At 36.1% G+C, this 14710-nt stretch overlaps 1 long non-coding RNA gene across 1 annotated transcript; it reads left to right on the forward strand.

The window, feature by feature from the left end:
- The first annotated feature begins 11150 nt into the window (after positions 1–11150).
- On the forward strand, positions 11151–14342 carry LOC117666087 (uncharacterized). The gene is made up of 2 exons (XR_004591605.2): positions 11151–11197; positions 13694–14342. It is a non-coding gene; the product is annotated as an uncharacterized LOC117666087 (long non-coding RNA).
- The last annotated feature ends 368 nt before the right edge of the window (positions 14343–14710 follow it).

Raw genomic sequence — 14710 nt, forward strand, 5'->3', positions numbered from 1 at the left:
CAAACTATATGCAATTATCATATACAGGAAATATTATTCTCATATTATACATATAATTTTCTGATAATGGATGAAGATAGAGGAGAGATAATTAATCCTGGACATGTCCTCCTCTTCTGTTGTTGCATCATTATTCAAGCAAAGAAAGAAACCCATCACACTTTTGAAAAACATTTTATTAGTAATACTTCACAGATCCTTTAGGATGCTATTTTCTCAAGTTGTTGCCATTTCTTAATGATTTGAGTTATTCAAGCAAAATGAATAACTCCAGGGATTCATATTTCATTTAGGTTCAATTCCACAGGCAGAACAGCTCTTTGAAACAATCCCCATCAAACAGTTACAAATGAACTATCAGCTAAAATCAGTGTTGTGCATTTAAAATTGCACAAGCCTGGATGCACGGCTGTCTTTAGAAGAGCATATGACAGCCGTGGCCAGGGGGACTTTCTATCAGATTCGCCTGATATGCCAGTTGCGCCCCTCTCTGGATCGGGACTCCTTATGCATGGTCACTCAAGCCCTCGTCACTTACTGCCTGGACTACTGCAATGCTCTCTACATGGGGCTCCCCTTGAGGAGCACTCGGAGACTCCAACTGGTGCAGAATGCGGCCGCGCAGGTACTTATGGGGGCGACATGGCGCTCCCACGTGACACCTCTCCTGCGCGAACTGCATTGGCTTCCAGTGGTCTTCCGGGTGCACTTCAAGGTATTGGTTCTCATCTTCAAAGCGCTCCATGGCTTAGGGCCCGGTTATTTACGAGACCACCTCTGCTTCCGATAATCTCCCACCGGCCAATACGCTCCCACAGAGAGGGCCTCCTCAGGGTGCCGTTGGTCAGGCAATGTCGGCTGGTGACCCCCCGGGGAAGAGCCTTCTCTGTGGGGGCACCCGCCCTTTGGAATGAGCTACCCCCAGGGATACAACTGATCCCAGATCTCCGGACCTTCCGCCGGGCTCTGAAGACTTTTTTATTTCAGCAAGCCAGGATGGGTTAAAAGTCTTTTAATTGGAGAATTTTATGGGTAAGGGGTTTTAAATTGGGGAAGCCAAAGATAAATTTAATTTCGTTTTAAAGTATTTTAATGTTTGTATTGTGTCTTTTTAACTTTGGCTGTTCACCGCCCCGAGTCCTTCGGGAGAGGGGGCGGTATAAAAATTTAAAAAATAAAATAAAATAAATAAATAAATAAATAAATAAATAAATAAATAAATAAATAAAATTGAAATCATGTACAGTATACTGCTGATCCAGGTAAACTGGTAACTGGTCAGCCACCTGTCACCTGATGTAAGGAATGTATTCCTGAAACCTTGAAAAACATGCCCTGCTTTCTTTTTCATTCCCAAGAGTACAAATTGTCCAATGAACTGTTGTCAGCTTTGCAGATTTGTATAGAACACACACACACACACACACACACACACACACAAATATCAACAACAATGAAGCAGTGACTGGAATATGTTTTCTCTTTCATTTTCATTCTGAGTTCATCAGTATACTCTGGACCTCATTAGATTTATTTATTCCTATGTAACATTGGTGGAAATGATCACGACAGATAGCTATTATCTCATGTTCTGCTTTTGGGCTTCCAACATGAATATTGTGTCTGAATATTGTATGATCTAATTCAGAAACTGATTGATCTGTCTGTCTGTCTGTCTAAAATAACAGTTTACAGTAACTTAAAAATGGTTTAAACAAATGAGCCGCTAACACCTCTAAAATATAGTACTTATGATTGATAGTTTCAAAATCATTTTACTAAAATACAATTATAACTATTAGACAGAACATCACAAATGAACCAAATTAGAATGTATAGTGGCACCCAGTTTAACTGTTTGCCTGAGTCAATATATTTGACTGAAAGTTTGTCTAGTTAAATGCCAGCTGAATCTAAATAGGAAATTCCATAACTGGAGCATTTATACTGAATGCCTTCGCTCAGATAGCTGTACTGCAAACCAATCAGAGGTAGCATTACAGTAATCCAATCATGAGTTTTGAACTGATGGATTGCTGAGGCACGTGATCCCTGCACATTAAAGGAAAATTAACCAGAAATGGAAAGAAGCACCACCTGTCCTAGAGATTATTTGTATGCCTATGAATGACAGGGAACTCAGACCATCCATAAATTCCTTTGGAAAACAGCCTTCATTTTTTTTGTAAAAGGATCTCATAGACTGGTGCAATAAAAGTAACCTGTTTCTAAATGTTAATAAAACAAAGGAGATCATTGTAGATTTTAGAAAGAGCTGGCATAGACTCATACTCCACTCGGTATCAAGGATGCAGCTGTAGAGGTGGTCAACAGTATGAAGTATCTGGGGATGCAGATAACTAACAATCTGAATTGTCTCTTCACATGTCATCCTTACTGAAGCATGCAAACCACTGCTTGCATTTCCTGCATCGGATGAGGAGAGCACATCTTTCTCCTGTCTTGGCCACATTTGACAGAGGCACAGTTGAAAGCATTTTAACAAACTACATCACCGTTTGGTCTGGTGGCAGCAGAGCCTCAGATAGAAAGTCCATACAGAGAGTGGTAAGGACAGCCAAGAAGATTATAGGAAACTGGCTTCCTGTTATTCAGGATACTGCTTATAAATGCTATGTGCTTAGAGCTCAAAGCATTGTTAGAGATCCCACACACCCACTTTACGGTCTGTTTCTGTTGTTCCCCTCTGGGATGAGATTTCAAAGTATTTCCAGCAAGACTACCAGATTCTGTAACAGTTTTGTTCCCTATGCATCCAACTGGTAAACTTGCAAGATTCATTTTTCTCGCCATGTACATGGATACATCCAAACTGGACTGTGTTGTTTTTTTATGTCATATAATATATGTGGGTATATGTTTTTTTGTTTATTTGTTTTGTCATGTTTTTGTAGTGTATATTAGAGGTGATAACCCTATGAGAGCTGTAGGCAATGAAATGTCTTTTTACTGTATGCCAATTAGTGTACATTCGAAGTGACAATAAAGTTATTCTAAGTCTAAGTCGAAATCCTGTGATGCACAGTGAACTGGTTATTTCAAGTTTAGGCTTACCTTATATTCCTCATCCTGTTCTCAATATGTGTAGATACCAGTCTAGAATATGTATAGCCACTCCTGACTGAAAAATACAGAAAAAGTTAAGAAAGTTGAATATTTATTTTCTTTCCTTTTTTAAAAAAAATTGTGGGCTTGTGGAAGATATTGTGGGCTTAGCAGATATTGTCACCGAACTGAGAGAAGACACTAATTGTTAAAAAGTATGCTTTAAAATCTTAGTAGATAATTTTTAACTACCTTTATATGCCATGGATAATAATGTAGATGAAAACTGAAATGAATATTAATTTGTACTATCTTTTATTTTTATACCACATTTGATTTTTTTCTGACAATTGATAATTAAATCTAATTAGTAATATGATGTAATTAAAAGCACATGTATCCAGTTCTCTGGTTGTAGGTGAAGCAGAGAACAAACATTTAAAGATAATAATGATTCATGCTGCCTTACGTTTCTACAAGTATCTTAGAATGCTTGATTCATCTGCAGTTAATTTCCCTATATCCTTCTATATTCTATATTCATTTGCCATTTTAGGCTAATATCTTGTGTACCTCATGAAGTGAACTGTAACCAGTAAAGCCATAATAAATAGGTTGTTTTTACTATTTAATTGGTTTTATTATAAAGGTAAGCTGCTAAGAAGGAATCTCCTTTCTATAAGGATCTGTTGCAATTTAGAAATCGTTTTGTGAGATTAAAGAACAGGGTTACAACAACGGGTCTTTATGAATATTTCTGCCTCAGCTTTCAAACCAAACAGAAAAGTCTGTGACAGGAATCTAAAAGTAGATTTTGCTCTGATAGATCTCTTTAATACAGAAAATAAACAAAATGCACAATTTCTTTTTGACCCCTCCAAAAATCTCTGAAGCAAGTGTTTCTAAGAAACTTAATAAGACTGGCTTGGGGTGTAAATTGTTTTCATCCCACCTTTTTGACATTCAATCCAAGCTAGCAAACATACCAATACTCCTTCTTCCTCCTATTTTCCCCCAGAACCACCACCCTGTGAGGTGAGTTGGGCTGAGAGAGTGTGGGTGGTCCAAAGTCACACAGCTGATATTTCAATGCCTAAGGCAGGACTACAATTCGCTTTCCTGGTTTCCAGACCAGTATTTTAATCGCTACGCTAAAGTGGCTCTAAAGTTTACTGCAATTTGGTAATCCCAGGCAATCTCCTAACCAAGTACTAATCAGGACTGACCATTAACTTCTGAAATCAGACAAGATAGGATGTTTTCAGATTAGTATGGTCATAGACCACTTTTGGAGGGTTCAAGTAGAGGTCAAAGATACACAAACTACTATGGAAGTCCCTCTATATATTATTCTCATGAGTGGAGGGAGTGAAATATGGGAACTTGTATATAGCTTCACCTTTTTTATTTCTCATTTTATTGATACACACAGTTTTAAATCCAGATTTAACTGAATTAAAGTCATGAAATTATAAATTAAAACCACTGAAGCTTTCTGTTTTTTAAATTTAAATTTCTAGCTAGGTTGGATTATTTTTATTTTTGCATCAATGAAGACTATACATGCATGTACAGTGTACTACAGACTAGTGTTTGACAATTGCTTGTGTATTTGAAACATCATTAGTAATATTAATATTAGTGCGGCTTCCAGATAAACATTGAAAATACAATACAGGAATTCTCCCCTACTCCTGGAAAGCCATTTTTTTTCCAGCTTCTCTGTAAAATGTAAAAGAAAAATGTTAGTAATAAAAAGACTAGTACTTTTTTTTTTTGTTTCAGATGATCCCATAATAAACTTTGCAGTCTCTAAACCAAAACACAGATTTACAACAAAGCAGGGATGAATAATTCTGGACCATTTGTGGAGGTATTTCTAAAAATTATTATCCTTATTAAAGGACATTGTTTGGGGACATAATTGTAGGATTCCATGCAATAAGTCATAGCATCTTAAAATAATAGATAATGTAAATTTGAAACATACATTCCAGCTGCAGTTTAAAAGGAATGCTTTCGAAATAAATGCTACTCTAAGACTGCAGCAGACTAATCTTGCTCAGTGTTATAAAATTATCATTTCTGCAAAATAGATACTGCAAATGGTGCTTTCCAGCATTTTTATTTACTTTCAGTACTAATTTATCATCTGCAGCATATTGTCTACTAGAATGTTTAAGCCCTGTAATCCTTGTCTCATATGAACTAATCAATAAGGTTATTGTTTCTACCTCTTTATCATCTAACATAACAAATCTCTGCTTCATCTCTAAAAGGTTCTTTTTCCACAATATGCACTGTAGTTTGTAACTTTATAACTTATATTGTTCTAAAGCAGGGGTCTCCAACCTTGGCAACTTTACAACTTGAAGACTTCAACTCCCAGAATTCCTCAGCCAGCATGTGCTGGCTGAGGAATTCTGGGAATTGAAGTCCAGAAGTCATAAAGTTGCCAAGGTTGGAAACCCCCGTTCTGAAGACTGCTGATCATGAAAGAAAGCTTTTAAAGTAAACAGGGGAAAAAAAATCACCTGGGTTTTTTTTTCCTTAGTTACTTTATGTGTTTTACTCTACATTTAGCCAAAAGTAGAGTTCTCTGTTCTTTAAGTTTGCTTAAAGAAAGTGCTGTTACCTCAAGAGGGGGGCAAATGTTGCTTTTCCTGTCTTTTCAACTTCAAACCCCTTGTTTATCACCACAAGAAAGTCAAAAGAAATTTCCTCCTTACCTATTAAGCAATTAAAGAAGAGAAACCGTATATCTTGATATATTCAACTTATTGACATATCAATTGGAAATTGTTGGTATATGTTCTCCTTTATGAAGCATACTACATTTCTCTTTCTCATATCTTTCTCTCTGTGTATATATATTATATTATCTATCTATCTATCTATCTATCTATCTATCTATCTATCTATCTATCTATCATCTCCATCCAACATCAATGAATGTGTGTCATCTCATAGGGCATTTTAGATAAGATAAGATAAGATAAGATAAGATAAGATAAGATAAGATAAGATAAGATAAGATAATTTTATTTCTATACCGCCCCTCTCCCGAAGGACTCAGGGCGGTGCACAGCCAAGTAAAAACACAATACAAACATCATAATTAAATTTAAAAATTATTAAAATTCTTACATTTGTGGCCGAAATTCGTTAAAAACCCAAAAATTTAAAAACTCCAAATTTAAAACTCCATTACAAAGATAGCCCTGCCTGTCCGAAGAGCAGGGTCTTGAGGGCACAGCAAAAAACTTGGAGGTCAGAGATTGTGCGTATTTCCGGGGGCAGATCGTTCCAAAGGGCAGGGGCTCCCATAGAGAAGGCTCTCCCCCTGGGTGTCGCCAGCTGACATAATTTGACCGACGGCACCCTGAGGAGTCCCCCTCTGTGGGAGCGAACTGGTCGGTGGGAGGCTATCGCTGGCAGAAGGCGGTCTCATAGGTACCCAGGTCCTGAGCCATGGAGCGCTTTAAAGGTGGTAACCAACACCTTGAATCGCACCCAGAAGACCACTGGGAGCCAGTGCAGCTCGCGCAGGAGAGGTGTTACATGAGCGCAACGGGTTGCACCCATAATCATTTTAAGCTGTACCACTGATTTCCAGCAGTGTTTCTCCAGAATTTCAGCACCTAGTTGAGCTCCTTTTCATGTTTTTTTCATGCAAAAAAAAAAAAAAAGGATATTCAGTGGAAACTGGTATGCACACTGTCACTGGAAGAAAGTACCTACAGAATAGCTTCAATTAACTTTTTGGTCATACACCAACTTCCTTTAATAAACTTTCAGCTTGTCAAATTTGCTGCTGAAACACTTAAAGGTCCAACACTCACTACAACTATTAAAATACATATTTTGACATTTTGTACAGTATATGAAGAGCTTGAGATGTAAAACACATTGTCAAAAACATAACTTTTTGCCTCTATAAGAATTTCATAAAATGGTTGAGTTGTCAGAGAAATGACAACCAATAAAAGATAGGAATCCAAACTGATTTAGAATTGTGGAATACTGAGAAATACACAGATTAGCACTGAAGTGAATAGGAGAATCCCCTTAAAGTCTCTGCATGTATAGCTTTTTTCCAATTTGCCTGAGATTGAGAAAGGAAGAAATAATTATAATAGAGATGTGCAGAAGCATACACTGATCCTCTCAGGTATTTTATAAAGTTAACAATGCAACTTATTTTTTTAGATGCCACGGAGAAATAAAAAGGATTTCAGATATCTAAGGAAGCCATTGTAGGAAATCATTCTTTTTCACGGAAGCTCATGCAGGTGTTTTATATTTTAAAGGTATTGTGGTTACAAAAGACAAAGAAAAGACAAGAAGCTGAAGCCCCATCAGCAGGTCATGCCAAAGGCAACAGATAACTGGATAAAAAGCCTAGAAAACTACAACCAATAATTAAGGCAACCAATTCTGGGGTAGATCGAGGATGGCTAGGATTTGAGTTGAGAGAAAGGCTTTCTCCACATTTCATAGTTAAGAGACAGGTTGAAGTAGTCCTTGCTATGCCCCAGTAATGAATAAAGGTCTGGACAAGACAAGTCTACCCATAAAAGGAAAAGTGGAAGACAAGGAAGTTGATAGAAAAGCTTAGAAATTGTAAATAGAGACATAATTGGACAGCCATAGAGAAACAAACAAACAAACCTATTGATTAAGGTTTAGTAATGGATAAACCCAGTAAGCCTGACTAGGTGGCTCAGTGGCTAAGATACTGAGCTTGTCGATCAGAAAGGTCGGCAGTTCAGCAGTTCGAATCCCTAGTACAGATCTCCTGCATGAGCAGGGGGTTGGACTAGATGACCTCCAAGGTCCCTTCCAATTCTGTTACTGTTAAATGCCTATATACAGTTGTAATTTATAATAACATATAATGGGACCTTATCAATAGTTTCAATGGTGGACAGATAAAATTAGATTACAAACACCATTAGGTACAAACAGACTTACTTGCTAGCTGTGAAGTTAATCATTAATCTAACCCTCCACTTGTCTGCACTGACCTCAGGATATATTATAAAATGTTTCTGGCCCACTGTCTGACATTTGAGGTAGGGTTTTATATTTCCTTTCATTGTAGTTTGGAATCTGAGCTCCTATTTCTGCATCCTGCTAGAGGAGTTGGGCTCCCCTTTATGTGTGGAAGGGAACTGCTCCAGCAGGCTGCAAGTACAGAACTGGGATCAGTGAGATATGAGCTCAATTTTTCCACCATGCCAAAGGAATTCAGTTCCCCTCAGTAGGCAACTCTTTCAGCCAGCTCAGAGATGAGATGAGAGGGAATCTTCTAAACAGGCACAAACAGCTTGCAATCTTTCCTGCTGTCTTCCCCATTGACTTACTGGGAAAGCCAGCAAAGAAGATGGCAAATGCAATCATAGGATTATGAGGTGCTTGGCAACCAGTTGTTAAATGTAAACAGTTTACCAAGTACTGAGATTGTAATCATGTGACCATGGGGCAAGGGAGTGCAACATTTTGCAATAGCTGGAAGTGTTTTACATTTCTGAGGCCAACGTAACTCCCAACAGCGGTTAAACAATTGGTTGTATGTCGAGGACAATCTGTACTTGTAGATACTCAAACCTTACTGCATTTCCATAAGTGCTTTTGTGTGGTCTTCTATTTTAGTTTTTTCCTCAAACTGTCCACAATAGGTAGGTGAATGTAACTCAGCTTTGTGAATTGTCAGATTGTCAGTACTCACATCAATCCTTTTACAATAGCAGGCAGTGCATAAAAATTGCTACGAATGATCTCCTCACAGTGGGGGGAAAAAAGCCAAATGAACCATCTGCTGCAGATTAAATTCCAATATATCATGCAATGTATTAGCTTATATAGTTTACTAAATTGCGCTGCCCAAGTGCCTTTGTGTCATGATGGGGGAAAAAAAATCTTTCATTTGACAAATTTCTTTATATTTTACAACTGCCAGTAATGTGCAGCTGCTGACAAACAAACATAAACGAGTAAAGCACTGCAAAGGCAGAGCAACTTTAACAGGGGAAAGAAATGCTGAAAGTGTCTTGGAATGAGCGACATTTTAGAGTGATGAATGCACCCTTCTATGCCATTTGAATGGGTTAGCAAGTTATTCTGCTGCCCATTATCATAAAATGGGAGAAAATGATATCCAAGATATTTATAGTTCCAAGGAATATAAGTGAATTATGTGGTTACTGAAGTTTATTTCATTCATAGCGTATTGCTAAGCAAACCTTCCATTGTGCTACTTCTTTACTTGCCATTCATGCTCCTTTTAACATTTTTAATATATAAACACAGATCTTTTAAAAAAGTCTATTTAGCCAGGCTTCACTCCAAAATGACTGGAATGCATCCAACCTTGGCACTCTGACTGAAAGTGCAATACTTCACATGAAATGCCTCTTATGAGCATATATCTTTATGTTTTGAAGTTTTTTTTTAAATACATTCTGTGCTGTAACTGCTACTCACAAAGATTATTTTTTGTGTGGCATGGATTCCCAACTATCTGTTTTTCTCTCACACACATCACTTATCCCCCTCCCACACAGAGCATTAATTCCAGAAACCAAACTTATATTTAAAAATGCAACATTTTATTACTTTTAAGATGAGGATTTTTAACTATTTGCCTACATATGTTTCCCTTGAATCCTTGAATCCTATATTTAGCAGCCTAGGAGCTTTATTCTCAGTTATTCTTATCCTGATTACTAGTGTTCTTCAAACAAGCCATATAATTATGCAGTAGTTAGTGTTATTACATTCTCCTTTCTCAAGCTGTCATTTCCAGGTGAATAGCTCTACAACACGGCCCTGTCATGGCAATTCTTACTGAGGATTGTGAGAGTTGTAATTCAATGCATCAAGAAGACATCAGCTTGGGGAAAACTACAATATTGTATAAAGTTGATCCAAAGTTAGGCTTGTAAAAATCAGATATGACTTGATTTGAACTGGAGAGTTTAAGAGGCCAAGATTCATATTAAGATTTGATGGGAAACCAACTCAGTTCAAGACAATATGATATTGAAGTTCAATTAAAAATAAGGAACAAAAAAAAAAAAGCCTCCCATAAGCTGTGATGTGAGGAAACACAAAAACAACTGAACTCCTTCAGTTTTTCAAGAATAAGATTTACAGACGGGCTGATAAATTCTTTGGAGAAGATCAATTATATTTCAGCCAGACAACAACAAATATATTTTTGAAAGAGACTTCTTACAGAGCAGAGAAAGCAGAACTGGGTAAATGACAACCCAATATTTTTTAGAATTTGTGGTGGATGAATGAGAGAAATCCTCCTCCTGCTGGTGGCAGGGGCAGGGGACAGCTCTTGTACTTTGGTATTTGAATGTGTGTATGCATGGTAGCATGTAAGAAGGTGAGGGCTGGGTATTGGCACTGATTTCTGGTGGACTGCTTCAGAGTGCCCAGCTTCCCCTTCCAGGAAGGGTTGAGAACACTGTGAAGTTCTTGCTCCCAGGTCTGAAGTCATAAAACTTCCCTTATCCATGATTAGGTCATTAATGAGAGTGCCAATCCAAGAACTGGTTGGGTTCAGAAGATATGTGTAGGGTGTTCTTTCTGAAATTTGCCCTGTTGGGTTTTGAGTGTTGCATCAGACTGTGAAAAAATGGAAATTGACCTGCCCATCTCGGGTGAATTAACTTTGCTGCTTCTGATTATTGGATTCCTGACATACCAGAACATATCTTCGCTTTTTTTTTTCAAGAGGCAACTGGACTTTCTAGTTTTTCTTTGAAGACATTTCGCTTCTCATCCAAGAAGTTTCTTTAGCTTTGACTGGATGGTGGGGAATGGAAGGATTTATATTCCTTGCAGACAGCTGATCATTTGCATTCTTGTTCAAAAAGAAAAAAAAAAGAATGTAAATTCTTTTTACATTCCAGCATAATGCCAGCATTTGGCTGGCATTATGCTGGCAAATTTAGAGGTGATTATTTCCAATTTGTCAACATTCTTGTCACTATAGTAACCAGAACAGGATGATTCCATATGGAATCTGACCAGTGCCATAGACAGAAGAACTTTCTCTGTAATATAAACATTGATGCAGTTCAAGATTATACTGGTTGTTTTGACAGCTAGGAGGGTGAGGCTTTCAATAGCTAAACTGAATATGAAGTATTACTCGTACTTCCCTGTTCATTGTGATTATGTTGAACTGAATTTTTAATAATAATCTTTTAACATGCTTCTATGTTTGTTGTTTTATTTCTATTTTGTACTCTTTATGTTATTCTTAATTGTTCTGAACCCCACTGAGTCACATATGTGAAATATGAGAGGTAATACCAATTGAATAAATTAAATAAATCACAGTTACACATTAAAGAAAGCATAACAGATCTGCAACAAGTGTTCAGTATTTTAAAAGTAGCCTTTTCATCTACTAGCATACTGAAGAAACTCCTGTTCTCCCTGTATTTAGTGACACTATCCAGCTATATGCTTGTTGCCATTTCCATTAAATAAGGATAGAGACTATTTAAAATTGCAGAATTCTTACATTCTACTCCTTTTCATTATTGCTTCTTGTTGAGCAGGGCAGTATAAATAGATAATTAATTGCCCTTTGAATAGTTTTATTTAATTGTTCCTTAATATCATTTTTTGTTCCTTTTTCTTGGGGGGGGTTGAGGTTTTAATTACAGTTATTCTCCTTATTTTCATTTTCATATTAAAATTGCACTACTTAGCTATAAAAGAAGAAATAATGAGAAGGAAAATAGATAAAACTATGAACATGAAATCATGGCAAGGAACAATTAAAAGAGGCTATTCCAAGCACAAAGAATAGGCTATTATCTTTCTGCAAGTTGAACTCAAAGTAATAAAACAGGAAAGCAATATCAATGAAGGAAATTTGGGCTGAAAAGATCTGATTTCAAAATAAATATTATGGAAAGGTATTGGCCATATGGGACAACTTTGGTAACACTATATTAAGTCATGTATTGAACCAACATTTAATTTGTGTTGCACTTTTGTAGGAAAAACAACATCCTATTTGTGCTAGGTTTACAGTGGTGATGAATTTTTTTTTCTGAATATAGAAGCAGCCTGTGAAAAAGGAACTACAGAAAAAGAAACATGTTACATTCAGAAATAGTATAATTAGACTTCCACAAAACTAGATTAGATCATGACACATTTACAGCTTGAGATACATAGTTGGAATAGAATTTAGACTACAAAAGCCCTGAGCTTAATTGAAGGTTAAGGTCTATGGGGACAATAGAAATTAGAATTTGAGGGGCTTCTGTACAAAGGTGGTAATGTTAAGAAAAATCATGGAGAATAATTAAAGATATGTATAGTTGTAATCATAGATGATAACACATAGCATATCTCCTACAATTAATAATTTGGCTCTAATCTCATTTCAATGACAAAATGAAAGCGCTCCTCCACTACCACCATCACAAAGACAAAAATATTGTTCAGCAAGATGCTTACAGAATTCCTGCAAGTATTATAATAATAGCATAATAACTTATCACTGTTTCTTCGAATACAACAAAATGTTTATTCATTCCATACTTCATCCCATCTTCTATAAAACCATCTCTTAATTCTTCACCTCTTGTTATTAATCATCAAAAATCCAGCAAGAGTTACTATAAATAACAGTTTAGGTATCTCCATTTCCATTTAAAGATATTCCTCCTATTCCTTCTCATCAAATTCATCACCAGTCCCAATTAAAAATTTCCATTAAACGTTATCAGATGTATGTCAACATCTATAGATAACAATTATAATGTAGCAGCTCATTTTTATATAAAAATCAATATAAGTATTACAATATAAGTATTACAAATTATATCCAATACCCCAATTAAACATCATCATGAATAATAATTATCCAATCCCAGTAAAAAAAAAAAAAGACTTCACTAGAGATAAGAGCCCATTATTTTAATCATGATCAAATAAGCCAGTTTTGTATTTTTTTCTTCTTCTTTCTCCCAGTGACCTTTAAGTCCCACAAAACAAGTTCTGCTTTTACATACTTTCTTTATCTCTTCTCTCAAAATTTTTTTCATTTTGGTCAAAGTCTTTTTGCAATCTCAATATATTAACTCCAATAAATCCCTTTTGTGTTTTTAAATTATCATTAAATTCCATTTGTAGATCCATTATTCCCATTTCTTTCTTGTGGGTTGTTATTTTTAAATCCTTCTTAAAATATGTTTCAGGTTTATTCAGTGAAGTTTGTTTCTCTTCAATAACACATTGAACAAGAGGAACACATTTGGTTCCATTACAGAATAAAATAATTCACGAAGTCAACCTCCTATACCCAAATTGCTAACATTTCTTTTAAGGAAACCATCTGGTGCCCTCTAGTGTCTAACCTTCCCAGTCAACTTATCAGTTTAAATATAAACAAGATATTTTTTCCCACTGGAAAGAATCCTTTTAATGAACTTCTAAATCCTTCTTTAATTGAAATCCAACTGTACCCTTTATCAATTTAAAACTTCTGAAATCAACACTACAGTTACCTTTTCTCTGAGTTTTTTTTTTTTTTTTTAGAATTCTACAAAAGTTTAAACATATACTTTTTTTTCTTTCTAAACAGATTGAAGAAAAACTTACCCAGCAAATGGCAATCTTTTTGACAGAAAGTAAGGGGGAAAATTACAAATAATTAAAAAAAAAGGAGGATTAGCTGAATCTTGAAATCATTAAAAAAATGCATTAACAATTCTGAGCCCAATCGCAAGCGACCATAAAATCATCAGTTTCTGTCATCTACTCAACACAAGAAGAACAAATCTTATATACCCAGATGAAATAAAACCAGATTTCTCACTGAAACTGCTAATAATGAAATTAAAGCATTTCCAGCTTGAAAGGATTAGCCAGTGACATCATTGTTGTCTGGTGGACTCCCAGTTGGAGGCTCCTTTCATTTCCCTGGCAGGAGCTGGAGTGAAGGACGCGAGCTCAACCTCACTCCACAGCAGCTCTTGGGTCTCAAACACAGGCTTGCTAAACTCCATCCCAGCATCCTAAACATGTGAGCCACTGTGGTCCTTTGAGGAAGACCTTAACTAAGCGTAAGATGGTTAGGCACTATCACTGATAGCACATGCATGAGTTTACAAACACTAAAACAACCAATTACCAATCAATTGACAAAATGATGTTCATTTGTTGGCAAAGAGTCTGAAAAAGTTCATTATTTCTCTTGAAGGGAATATGAATAAACAAAAATAACTTCTGTATTTTTCAAGCTTCTGTCATATTTTCAAGTGTGGAAGATGATTCAAGAGTAACTGTCCTTGAAAATTTGATAGGAATTTTTTCTAATTTTAAAGAACAGGAATGCCTTTGGCAGGTATTCATATATCACCACATGTTCTTATTTTAACCACACATTTTTAAACAAACCAAAGGCAGGCTAGTGAAAAGTAGTCATTTGTAAAGCTATTTTTGGACGGTTTTTTTTTTCTCTCCCAAATACTCTTGCTTTACATCACTATATCTTAGTTTGGAGCTTTGATGGGGCATAAAGTAGCAATAAACAATGAAACTTCAACTATGTATTCCAATTTTCCCTTACTCTAACTTATTTTAGGTTAGTAATGAGCTA

This window comes from Pantherophis guttatus, chromosome 1, assembly GCF_059756535.1.
Source record: "Pantherophis guttatus breed Tessera chromosome 1, ASM5975653v1, whole genome shotgun sequence".
Lineage (NCBI taxonomy): Eukaryota > Metazoa > Chordata > Lepidosauria > Squamata > Colubridae > Pantherophis > Pantherophis guttatus.